Here is a 13,021-nt window from a genome sequence, read left to right as displayed (position 1 = left end):
GCTCCCCTCCAAGCAAGTAGCCTGATGTGGGACTCGATCCCAGAATGCTGGGATCATGACCTAAGCCAAATGCAGTGGCTTAACCGACTGAACCACCCAGACATCCCTATTGTCTCCTTTTTAAAGATGGGGAAGCAAAGGTGAAGTGATGTCAGGCTGTAGCTCCAGGAGAGTCCTCCTGAGCTACTGGAGACTGAAGGGTGGGTGGGCAGGTGGGAGAGTCCACCTTCCTAAGCCCCAGGTGTGCCTGTGGCTGTGGGAGGTGCTGTGAGCTTGGACACAGCCTCATGGATTCCCAGAGTCAAATCCTCAAGGGAGGTCAGTTCTCTTCATTTTCTCTTTTTTCACAGAGGTTTGGATAAAACTTCCAAACACATTTGCAAAACCTGAGAACAAATCAGAAAATTTCACATAAAAATATAAATTTCCAACTTTTTCTGAAAAGAAAATCAGAGAGTGGAGGTGTTCCCATCTGGCAAAAATCTAGGGGCTCAGCCCCTTTCAGATGATTTATGTGTTCCCTGGCTCATTTATGTGTTATTTCCTTGCCTGGCCTCGTAGGCCTCTGAGGGGACACTCCCAGAGTGTGTGCTAGGTGTGTCTGGTACCAGACATGAAAGTCACATACTGTATGATTTCATGTATAGGAAATACCTACCACAGGCAGTTTCAAGGAGAGAGAAAGTGGGTTAGTGGTTGTCTAGGGCTGGGGTTGGCAAGTTGGGGAAAATAAAGGGTGACTGCTAATGAATACGTGGTTTCTTCTTGGAGGAATGAAAATGTTCTAGGGTGCCTGGATGGCTCAGTCACCTAAGCATCTGCCTTCCGCTCAGTCATATCAGGGTCCTGGGATTGAGTTCTGCATTCTCCTTCTGCCTGGGACACCACACCCCGACTTGTGCTCTGTCTCTCTTTCTCTCTCTCTCTCTGTGTCGCTCTCTCAAATAAATAAAATCTTAAAAAAAAATTCTAAAATTGATTATAGTTGTACAACTCTCTGAATATGCTAAAAAAAATCATTGAGTTGTATATTTGTGAACTAAATCTCAATAAAGCTTTTATAGTAAAAACCAAATTTGAGGGGGAAAAAAAGCAAAGCAGAGAATTACATAATATACCACCCTTTTCTTAAGACAGGGGTTAAAACTATAGTAAAAAATCACAAAGGAAGGATAAACCATAAAGTAAAAATAAGTTGTTACCTGTGGGGAAAAAAAAAAGGGATGGGGCAAAGGGCCTGGGACAGAAGCTAGAATTCTCTGAACAGACTTTGTAGATTTGGCTTTGGAACCATGAAAATGGTAAGTATAGAACATTAAAAAAAAATTTAAAAAAAAATAAAAAAAATCCTTAATTAAAAGCAACATGAACTTTGTGTCAGTTATAGTTCTAGAAAGATCTCTTTCTAGAAGTGATTTTAAAATAGTTATTTGAGTACATCCCTAAGAACAAAAAGAACTTCAAGAATATCTTAAATTTTCCAGTAATCGTATTGTTAGTGATAGCATGGGTACTCTTATCTCAAGACTGCTGGATGTATATTGTGGGAAAGAGTAAAAGAGTGTGTTGAGAAGTGGGGTTTTTAGCATGAGAGAAAGGAGGTGGAAATGAAGATATAGTTAAATAATAACCTTACAGTCTTGTATTGGAATTGGAAGTATCAATATGAACCCATAATGTGTTTTATTTATCCATATTTATTAATCTGCACATTGATGAATCACCTTTATCATCTCTCTCTCTCTGATATTGTGATTTATAATAAGAAATATATATTTGGTCTTCATCCCCATTTCTGGCACAAAGCTCCTAAAGCCCTTGAGAAAAGTTGTCTTATATTATGTTAATGGAGTGACTTTTGGACCCCACCTATGGCTGGGGGCCAAGGGAACCAATCTTGTGACTAGGGGGTTGGAACTGTCAGTCCCAGCCCCTGACTTCCTGGAGAGAGGAGAAGGGCTGGGTGGTTGAGTCAATTGCCAGTGACCAGTGATTTAATCAGTTATGCCAGTGGAAGGAAGCCTCCATAAAACCCCCAAAGGATGGGGGCCAGAGAGCTTCTGGGTTGGTGAATGTGGAGAGGTGGGGGGAATGGTATATTCTGAGAGGCTGTGGAAGCTCCCTGCCCATTCCCCATACCTCATTTTTTGTATCTTTCCCATCTGGCGGTTCCTGAGTTACATCCTTTCACGATAAACTGGTGATTGAATAAGTAGAATGTTTCTCTGAGTTCTGTGAGATGCTGTAGCAAATTAGTTGAACCCACGGAGAGGGTAATTTGAACCTCTGACCTATAGCCTATTGGAACCATACAGGTTGGTCAGGAGGTGATAACCTGGGCTTGTGAATGGCATCGAAGTGTGTGTGTGTGTGTGTGTGTGTGTGTGTGTATGTGTATGGGGAAGGGAGACAATCTTATGGGACTGAGCCCTTAGTCTGACGCTATCTTCAGATAGGTGGCATCTGAATTGACTTGAATTGTGTGACACTCAGTTGGTGTTGGTAGGGAATTGCTTGGTGTGGGGAATAATCCCACACATTCGGTGACTGGAAGTGTCAGGAGTGAAGTGTTTCATGTGAGTAGTAAAGGAGACACACAGGAAACAAAGATATAATAAAGAACTGGATTTTCTCCACACAGCTGGAAAACTGAATCCTTGCGCTATCATCTGTCATCTGTCACCTATCTCTATCTTTGTATATTGTCCTAGTTCTGATCACCAAAAAGGCTTGTCTGTATAAAGGGCTAAAACAAATTATTTCTCCTTCTCCATGGAGTTTACTTTCTATAGCTGTTCTCCTGGGAATCTGATAAGAGTGGAATGTCAGCTGCGTTACTAGGCAGCATTGCTTGTGGTAAAAATGGTGCACTGTATCTGGACTGTGAGGACAGTGAATGAATTAGGAAGCCCTCATGCGAAGCTATGGTTTGGGAGAATCATGACTTGGAACTGGACATGTCTCTTGTCAGGGCACAGGAGTAAGCTAGTCCCATAGAATTGTTACTAGTGATATTGGCTCCTAACTGGGATAAGAGGTTTTTATTCATTGTTTCTCTGAAACTGAAGCTTAATTGGGCATCCTGCACTTGAGCTGGCAATCCCATGGTAGAAACAGGGGTGGGGGTGTTGGTTTGCAAACTGGCCCCTATCCCTGGAGGGCAAGGAGAGACTGAAGAAAGAGGTGGACCCCTCCATATCAGTAGGTGGCAAGTTTAATCAGCAGGGGAACTTACTTATGAGGCTGCTCTTGTGTGGCTAGCAGCAAGATGAACAGATCTCTGCCTGCCAGAACCTTCAAAGTCCTACAGAGGACTTAACTGGGTTCAGTTACATGCACAGCCCAGAGGGTCTCCACAATACCTTACTCTATCAAGGCTATGTCCTTGGAGTAGCTCCCACTGTGGGAGGGGTAGGCAGAAGTGTATATTCCAAGTACTGGGGGTGGGGTTGGAATAGGGGTTGGAGGTAGACTGATGGAGGGGGTGGGTGGTGGTGAGGAGCCTCTCATTTTCCCAGTCTAGCTCATGGGTCAACCATCAGTCGGCGCCCTCTCGATGACCACCTCCCATGGGGGCAGGGTGTGTAGGACCTAGAGAAATGCCCCCCACTGCCTGGCTGGTGTGCTGTGTTTCCTGTCCTTGGATCCTTATTCTAAGTGAAATCAATGCCAGATATGGCCTATTATAGTTATGTGAGTCCAAATGTTTAAAAGAGCCTGAAAAGAATGCCATAGTAGGCACTGTAACCTACAAATGGTGACCAGCTCAGGATCAGTCTCACCCTGAGAACCCAGACTGGACTCTCTACATAATATTTATTTAAAGGAAATGGCTGATTCCATTTGGGACACCAAAAGTACAGGATGAACCTGGCACCTCTTGTCATACTGAAGAACAGGACTACTTGAAGATGACTAAGTTCATGTTGAAGAACTCAGGAGCTTGTATGGAGAAGCTAGGATTTGCTTATGTGAAGAGACAGGGTATAAAGGAGGTGTTGGGTATGTGAGGATTCATTATGTCATTTCCTCTAAATTTGTATTTTTGGAATTGTCCATAATAGAAATCTAAAAATAATAAAATAAGAAGTGACTGTGCCAATTCCTTTTCTCCTCCAGGAATTGTAGAATCATAATTATCATTTAAAATGGCTGCACAGAGTTGAAGTAGTATAAATTATTTATACATCCATCTATCATTTTAAATATATTTTAAAAGACAAGTTGTTATTTAGGTTGGGAGTTTGAAAATTTTGAGTGTAAAAAGACCACATAAAAAATTGCAGAGACCTGACATACAATGAAGTTAAATGCATCAGTAACTGAAAAACTAGCTTTAACAAGTGAAGAACCAAGGTTGAGAGAGAATTTCAATTCTGTTTAACAGAATAAACCAGAGGAACCACACTGGCCGTTGTGGGATGCGTGTACCTGTGAACTCCCTATTCTTTTGTCTGGGAGCAGAGATGGGACAAACCAACCACCCTGGGTCCCCAGAAGACCCATTCTATGAGTCTAGAGGTAAGGCACCCTTCCCTGTCTCTGCATATACAGGGCTCTTAGGACAAGTCATCACTCCACCTTGCCACAAGGGGACGCTCTGAGACAATAGCCTAAGGTGAGTTAAGGGACACGGAGAAGGAGGCTCCTTCTTCATGGGAGGAGCCAGGGTTGCTGAGAGTTACTGTTCAAAAACCTCTTCTCAACTGTTCAGGGCCCAGGAGGAAGTTGTGCTGGGACGCGGACGAACAGTGTCTCTGAGCGCCCTCCTCAGGCAGTATGGATGCTGGCAAGCCCCATGCTGTGGCTCAGCCTGTCCCACGTCACCCAGGTGCCCTGAGCCCATGAGGAACCCCCACCCGCCCACAGTGCCACTTGCTGTCTTTTGAACACTTCCTGTCTCCTTGTAGAACAGGCCCTGGGCCACAGCAGAAGGGGCTCCGTGGTGGAAGGCCTTCTGGACGGTTGCCAGCCTTGAGGTCTACTTGCAGTTACTGGAAAGCAGCTTTAAAAATAGAAATAGCTGTGGTAAAAACTGTGGTCAGAGCCGTCAAACCACAGTAAGGCCAACTTCTCTCTCTTGAAAACTCATTTCTGAGAAGTGGTTCTGTTTCCAGCGGTGGGAAACTCCAGTTCCTAAAGGTGCAGAAGAAGCCTGTGGTGGATGATGGCCTCACTTTCTCTGACCCTGGCTGACTTGTCAGCAGGAAACCGATTTCATAGCCAAATTGGGCCCCTTCTGGATTGCAACTGCTGCCTAATACATATCTTTTAAATCAAATTTACTCTTGCTTCACCTCCTTGACTTTTTGGGTAAGAGAAACATACAATTACAGCCATGTTGGCAAGCATTTGCTTCTAGAAAACTTCAACGTCTCGTTTTTAGAATGAAAAGAGCTTGACTTTGTATGCCATTTTTCTCCCTGTTAAAACACTTGGATGGCCTACCTTGGGAGCACAGATTACAGAGTAATTATTATTTTGTTCAGCACATATAACAGGGAGGAAGCACAAATGGATAAGGCTGTATCTTATATTTATTTTATTTTTAAAAAAAGATTTTATCCATTTGAGAGAGAGAGAGAGAATGAGAGAGAGAGCATGAGAGGAGGAGAGGGTCAGAGGGAGAAGCAGACTGCCTGCTGAGCAGGGAGCCCGATGTGGGACTTGATCCCAGGACTCCAAGATCACGACCTGAGCCAAAGGCAGTCACCTAACCAACTTCGCCACCCAGGTGCTCAAGACTGTATTTTAGATAAAACAAAGTGTTCCTCTGCCAGGCCTTTGAGGTCTTTTCCCTCTCCTACTGTTTAACAGATGCCACCCCTATTGGGTGGCAAATACTGTGCCTCTCTAAGCCTATGAAGAGAAAATGTGGTCTTATGTGCTCCTTCCCATGACATTGATCACCTGTCATTCTCCTCAAACTCGTCTGGAATCGTTCTCTGCCTACTCTGAAGAAAAGCTCCTCTTGGTCCTCCTAACCTTTTTCTACAGATGTTCTGAAGACATGAAGAGAGACCTGGGTGTGTTCCTTTTTTTTTTTTTTTTTTTTTTAGTTCGGTGTCATGGAGAGGAGAACATTTTGTGTATGGCATCCATGGGCTCACATCTCTCATATATACATCTCTCATATTTTCTATAAAATTCAACCAGACAAATATTTATCAAGTGTCTACAGTCAGTAAGAATCTACCAGAAATAAGTTTGGCTGCAAGTGACAGAAAAAAAAAAAAAAAAACTAACCTATAGAGGCTTAAAAAGTGAGATTCATTTTTCTCATGTAACAAAAATTCAGGAGACATGCAGCTTCTGGAATTGGTTCAGTGGCTTATTTGAAGAATATTATGTATAACATCTGTGATTGTTTTGCCATTTCCTCACGAGTTCAGGATAACTATTATAGCTCCATATTCATCCATATGAATCTATATTCAAGGCAGGGAGAAGGATGAGGGGCCATGCAAGCACTGTCTGTGCCTTGACATTTGGTAAGACTTTTGCTAACATCGCATTGGCAGGACTATGTCCCATGGCCACTTTTAGCAGCAAGGCTAGCTGGAAAAGCAACTATTTAGCTTTTCCCATTCCAAATGTAAGTCCAGGAAAGAAGGAAGTTGGCAGTGGGCACTGGATTAGCCAAACTACAGTGTCTACAATGAGACCCTTCCAACTACATTTGGAAAAGTAAATGGCATCAGAGAAGTCCATCATCCAAACATTAGGAGTTCTGGAGGAGAAAACAGAAAATCAGAAAGGATAGCATCATCAATAAAATGCTTCAACAAAATCTCCCACAACCAAAGGACACCAGTTTCCAGGTTGAAAGGCTCACCTAAGTGCCTAGCACAATGGATGAATATCACATATCATCGTGAAATTTCAGATCTCTGGGGTCAGAGAGAAGATCCTGCTGGCTTCTGGAGAGAGAGGGAAAGCGAGCAAAAGAGAGAGGGAGAGCGAAGAAAAAAACAGTCACACACACACACACACACACACACACACACACACACACACACAAAGGATCAGGAATCCACACTGGAAGTTAAAAGAACATTGGAAGAATGCCTTTAACAGTGGAAGCTAGAAGAAAATGGAAAAATGCCTTTAAAACTGAGTGAAAATAATTTACAATCTAGAACTTCATGCCCAAAGTATTAATCAACCGTGAAGGTGAAATAAAGACATTTTCAAATATGCCAGGCTTCTAACTTGTTATTTCTCACACTCTTCCTCAGAAAGTTGCTGGAGGATGTGTTTCAGCAAAATGAGGGAGAAAACCAAGACAGAAAAAAAGGCAGGGATACAGAAACAGGAGACCCAAGAAGGGTGAAAAGTGAAAGGAATCCAGGATGATACTGAAGGGATATTGCAGGATGACAACTCTGTAGCAGGCACAGGGGGACGACCAGCCTGTGTTTGAGCAAGCCAGAGGCTCTGGAAGACAGTTCCTCAGAAGGCAGAAACTTATAAAATGCCTGATGTGAATACATGTCTCGAGAAGAGATTTAAATAATTGGAGGAGGATTTAAGAATGGATTGCTAAAAAGTTTATAGACCGCTAATAAAAAAAACTAACCAGGCAGGGCACTTGGGTGGCTCAGTTGGTTAAGCTCCTGCCTTCAGCTCAGGTCATGATCCCAGGGACCTGGGATCGAGCCCCACATTGGGCTCCCTGCTCTGTTTCTCCCTCTCCCTGTACCACTCCTACTGCTTGTGCACCTGTGCCTTCTCTCTCTCTCAAAGAGATAAATCTTAAAAAAACCCAAAAACCTAACAAGTTAAAAAAAAGACAATTATTAACAAAACAAATGTACAAGAAAGGAAAAATAATCATAGTTTGTTACATGGCTCAACTCGGACACACAAAATTATAATAATGTAAAAAATGAATATTGATTTAAACAAAATTATGATATAACTATATCAGGTTGGGTAGGGGAACAGGAATCCAAGAGTGGCAGGAGATGAGAGGGATGAAGGACTTATGTCTTCATCTGTCATGATATGAAGGCAACAGCTATATCCCGAACTGAAAACCAAGAAGTAGTAATCCAGGCATTCTATTTAAAGATACAGAGGCAAATACCAAAAGAATCAACTACAAGAGTTAAAAGAAGTTATATATGGGGCTGGGAAATGGAAGGAGGGAGAAGAAAGACTAGATCTTATTGAGCTATTGGACTCATTAAATCACCATGATGTCTAACTTCAAAACAAAAAAGTAAAAAGAGAAAAAAGAAGTTGATACTCATATAACTCAAGTGGACATTTTTTTAAAAGATTTTTATTTATTTATTTGACAGAGAGAGATCACAAGTAGACAGAGAGGCAGGCAGAGAGAGAGGAAGGCAGAGAGAGAGGAAGGGAAGCAGAGAGCCTGATTCGGGGCTCGATCCCAGGACCCCGAGATCATGACCTGAGCCGAAGGCAGAGGCTAAACCCACTGAGCCACCCAGGGGCCCCTCCCTAGGGCTTTTTAAAGCGCTGCAGGTGCTTCTAGGGTGTAGCAAGATTGACAACAACTGGTCTAGTGACCACCTGAGGAACATGTTTGAAAAACTTTTCCTGACATTTCCTTTCAAGGCAGCTTATATGATCCTTCGTCAGTGGCCCACCATCTACTGAAGAATCTGGCTCCACTTGCTGACGAAGGAGGTGATGTGGAAGATGTAAGTGGAGGCTGACATGCATACCCAGCACAGAAGCAGGAGTGGACTGGGCCAGCTAGGCTGCCTGGAGAAGTCAAGGTCAGTGTTGCCTCAGTCCTAGGGTCAGGAGACTGGTGGTCTCCACAGTTTCAATGCCAGATTAGGATTGCAGGGTGCAGATCACAGATTTATTTACTTTCTTATTTTTGCATTTTCAATTCCTCCTGAATATCAAATGCTGGAAGATTTCCTCTTTACCAGGTGGTTGGAGCAAAAGTTTGTGGCCCCTGAAAACACAAACACGAAGATCGAGCCTTCAAAACTATTTTTAGCAGATGGTAAGTGCACCTGATTACCCATTACAATCCACTCCCTGTGTTTGGGCCGCCAGACCATTTGTTTCATTAGTCTTGAAGGCAGGATGGCTTCATGATTCATCAGGTCTGTTTCCTATTTTTCATTTATTTGTAAGAGAAAAACAGAGAGAGGACACAAGTAGGGGGAGAGGCAGAGGGAAAGAATCTCAAGCAGATGCCCTGCTGAGTGGGGAGCCTGACTTGGGGCTCGATCTCACAACCCTGAGATCATGACCTGAGCCGAAACCAAGAGTTAGATGCTGAACCGACTGAGCCACCCAGGCGCCCCAGGTGTGCCTCCAATTTCTAAGAACACATTTTACGGACAAGCATTAGATCAGCATCAATGTCCTACTCAGCGTTTTCATAAATTGAATGCAGAAAACACTTGGAGCCAAGATGTGCCAAGATATCCGGGGCTGTATCAAGAAATCAAGGTCATTACCATTGTAATCCAAGTCAACAGCAATGGCCTCAGATCTCTGCTCTTAAGATGTAGTCTTGGCAGTTACGGGGTGCCCTTACCTGAGGCATAGGATGGAAACTTGCTTGTAAGCAAAATAGAGTTCCGTGTTCCTCCAGTATAAACTCCCCCTACTTTCCTCCAGGCCTTGTAGATCTCTCCTGGTATCAGACACGGAGATGTGATAGCAGGGTTGTAAGTGCTTTGTGTGGATTATCATCACCGAGGACTCTAGTCAGAACTAAGAGTCCGATATCAAGGTAGAAGGCGCACACTGGGATGGCACTGGGTTAAATGCCCACAGGACAAAAGGGACTCTGGAAAAGATGTGACGGAGGGCTGCTGGGAGGCCGCAGAAGAGGAAGGCAGCGCTGGTGCCAGACGGCCCTCCTTCTCGACCTCGCCTTTCTCTTTATTCAACCCTCCTATCCCACTCATGCCTGCTGCTTGCCCTCTCATCCTCTCCTGGGGAAAGAACATCGGACCAGGCGGGTTCTGGAGTGTTCCTGCATTCACACATACCTGCGGCCTGGTATGTACAGCTGTCTCAGCAAATGGCTCCCACCTGACAGCGGGGTCCACGGGGTCAGGGGGCTGGGAAGGGTTCTGCCTTGAAGTCAGAGCACTCTTAGGTGATGAGAACAGCTGTGTCCTCTCTGCCTGCTTTACAAAGCCTGAGGCCTCAACGGGATATTGAGCTCAGGGATGAGGGTAAAACATAGCTCTGTGATGTTGGTGTAGAGGGAGACACTGCCTGGTCCGGACGCCGGATCACCTTAGTAAGCCAGTGCTCAAACTCGGAAAGTTGCAGCTGGTAGGTCCCAAGGGCCTCCCTAAGTGTATGTCTAACCAGATGGGGACAGCAGGGCCTTGTTCTGGGTTTTTATAATCTGCGGTCACCAACATTTTCAATTCCTTTGAATTTCACAGGGTATCAGAAGACGTGTGGCTGGGGCGCCTGTGTGGCTCAGTGGGTTAAAGCCTCTGCTTTCGGCTCAGGTCATGATCCCAGGGTCCTGGGATCGAGCCCCACATCAGGCTCTCTGCTCAGCGGGGAGCTTGCTTCCTCCTCTCTCTCTGCCTGCCTCTCTGCCTACTTGTGATCTCTGTCAAATAAATAAATAAAATATTAAAAAAAAAAAAAGAAGACGTGTGGCTGAGAAACATGAACAGATACATGTCATTAGCCCCTTGTGCAGAACCGGAACAGCAGCTGAAAGACGGACAAATCAGGACCAAGGGCTCAGGGCACTAGCCGCTGAGTGTGGTGGGTTCCCAGGCGTGGCCATGGCTCTGCGTGGGGCAGAGGGACGATGACGGCAGCTGACCTCCGATCTTGTCTAGGAGAGGTGTCCTGCCCTCTGGCTTCAGGGATGGTACGTCAGGATGGGTGGGGTCTGAGGCAGGCAGGGGACACAGGTCATAGGTTCCATGGTAAAGGCGCAAAGTATATTTTCCTCAGATTCTCCTTGGTGAGTACTCTCCCTTTCCCTTTGAAACCCTGAGGTTTAAAAGCTGAAGCCGGAGCTCTTCTATGTTGCTGATGAGCATGTTAGTATGACTGCTGTGGAAAACAGTTGGGCAGTTCCTCAAAATATTAAACAGAACTACCACATAACCTGTAATTTCACTCCTAGACATATACCCAAGAGAACTGGGGACGCCTGGGTGGCTCAGTTGGTTGGACGACTGCCTTCGGCTCAGGTCATGATCCCGGAGTCCTGAGATCGAGTCCCGCATCAGGCTCCCAGCTCCATGGGGAGTCTGCTTCGCTCTCTGACCTTCTCTTCACTCATGCTCTCTCTCACTGTCTCTCTCTCAAATAAATAAATAAAATCTTTAAAAAAAAAAAAAAGAACTGAAGGTTTGTCCACACATTTTGTAAAAGAATGTTAAAAAAAATTCATGGCAGCATTACTGATAATATCCAAAAAGTGTAAACAATCTATGTCCATCAGCAGAAGAATGGATAAACAAAGTCGGGTGTAGCCACACAATGGAGTACTACTCAGCCATAAAAAGGAATATAGTATGGATACATGCTACAATGTGGTTAAATATTGAAAACATTATGTTAAATGAAATCAGACACAGAAAACCATTTGTTGTATGATTCAGTTTATATGAAATGTCCACGATAAGCAGATCTGTAGAGACAGAAAGTAGATGTTCTGGTTGCTAGGGGTTGGAGAGGGGGAATTGAAAGTGACCTCTTTTTGAGGAGATGGAAAGGTCTGGAATTTGGTAATGGTGCTGATTGATCACATTGTAAACTAAAAACCACTGGGTTGTACGTTTGACAATGGTTAAAATGGTGACTTTTATCTAAAACTGCATTGCAAAAAATAATGGAAGAACAGAAAAACCTTTAACTTTTTAAAAGATTGCCACCCCCCCCCCCCCCCCCCGCTGCCAGCAGAATTATTTAGTGATGTTTTTAACTTCTAAAACCTTGGGTCATAGGAAGATTTTTAAGTGGCTCATGATTCCTCCAAATCTGAGGTATTAACGTGTACTTCAAAGTTTTATTTTAGATTCCCCTTTGCTGTTGCTTCTTGGAAAGACTCTTTCTGCTGAGTTTGTTTGTTACTTCTTCCATTAAGGTAGTTTTCTAGGTTTGGTGATTCTTGGAAGTTAGCTAAGAGTGACTGATGAGGGTTTAGATCAGTACTTCTTAATTCTGGCTGATGATGGGAATCAGCTGGGAGTAGGCCAACTGCATCAGAATTGAGGGGAAGAGGGAGAGGCACCGAGCGTGGGTACACAGCCCCCCCCCCCCAGGTGATTCTGTGTGTTCCAGGAATTGAGAGCTTCTAATCTAGTGTAAGCCACATGTTAGTTCTAGCCAAGCCTGAGTCCATTTCCTGGTAGGCACTGTGTCTTACGTGAAAGTGGGGGCCCGGGCATTCTGCCCCAGGTGATTGTGGTGCCTGGGAAACACTCATCATAGGTGATTATCTGGGTCCAAGAATCTTGAATTTAGATTATTGTGTGGGTCCAGAATCCCTGGGACCAAGAAAGTCTAATTTAAATGATTAGGGCCCAGGAAAGTCTACCCTAGTTGCTTGTGTAGGCCCAGGTAACTCTTGTGATTAGGGAAACTCCTTGATTGTGGGCATCCAGAAAATTCTACCTTAGGTGACCATGGTCCAAATAAATGATACCTTGATTGACTTCAGATGCTCAGGAAACGCTCTTCAATGATTTCGGGGAGCAGGAAACTCTGACTTAGATCATTGTTAGCCTAGGAACTCTACTTCTAGTTATTGTAGACCCAAAAATCTCTACCTTGGGTTATAGAGGGGGTAAAAGTAATTTTACTATAGGTGTTTCCAGGGCTCTGGAAAGTCTACTTTACATGATGGTGCAGGGCAGGGAGGCTTTACCTTAGGGAATTGTCCAAGAAAATGTCACCATAACTTAGGTAGAGTTAGGAGACTCCTCTTAGGTGCTGGTGGTGGAGAGAGAAGGAATCTGTTAGGTGATTGTGGGAACCACAAGCATGTAACTTAGGTGATCTAGGAAACCCAGGAAACTCCACCTTAGTTGAC

General features: G+C 44.2%; 1 long non-coding RNA gene across 1 annotated transcript; it reads left to right on the top strand.

Annotated features, from left to right (window-relative positions):
• The first annotated feature begins 4,393 nt into the window (after positions 1-4,393).
• On the top strand, positions 4,394-10,463 carry LOC309866803. Its single transcript, XR_014312811.1, has 5 exons — positions 4,394-4,521; positions 8,587-8,750; positions 8,913-8,989; positions 9,946-10,002; positions 10,401-10,463. It is a non-coding gene; the product is annotated as an uncharacterized lncRNA (long non-coding RNA).
• Positions 10,464-13,021: the final 2,558 nt, after the last annotated feature.

The sequence above is a fragment of the Mustela nivalis genome (assembly GCF_964662115.1).
Source record: "Mustela nivalis genome assembly, chromosome: 6".
NCBI lineage: Eukaryota > Metazoa > Chordata > Mammalia > Carnivora > Mustelidae > Mustela > Mustela nivalis.
Note: the sequence above shows the minus strand (reverse complement) of the source record. Positions and strands in the feature narration are given on the sequence as shown.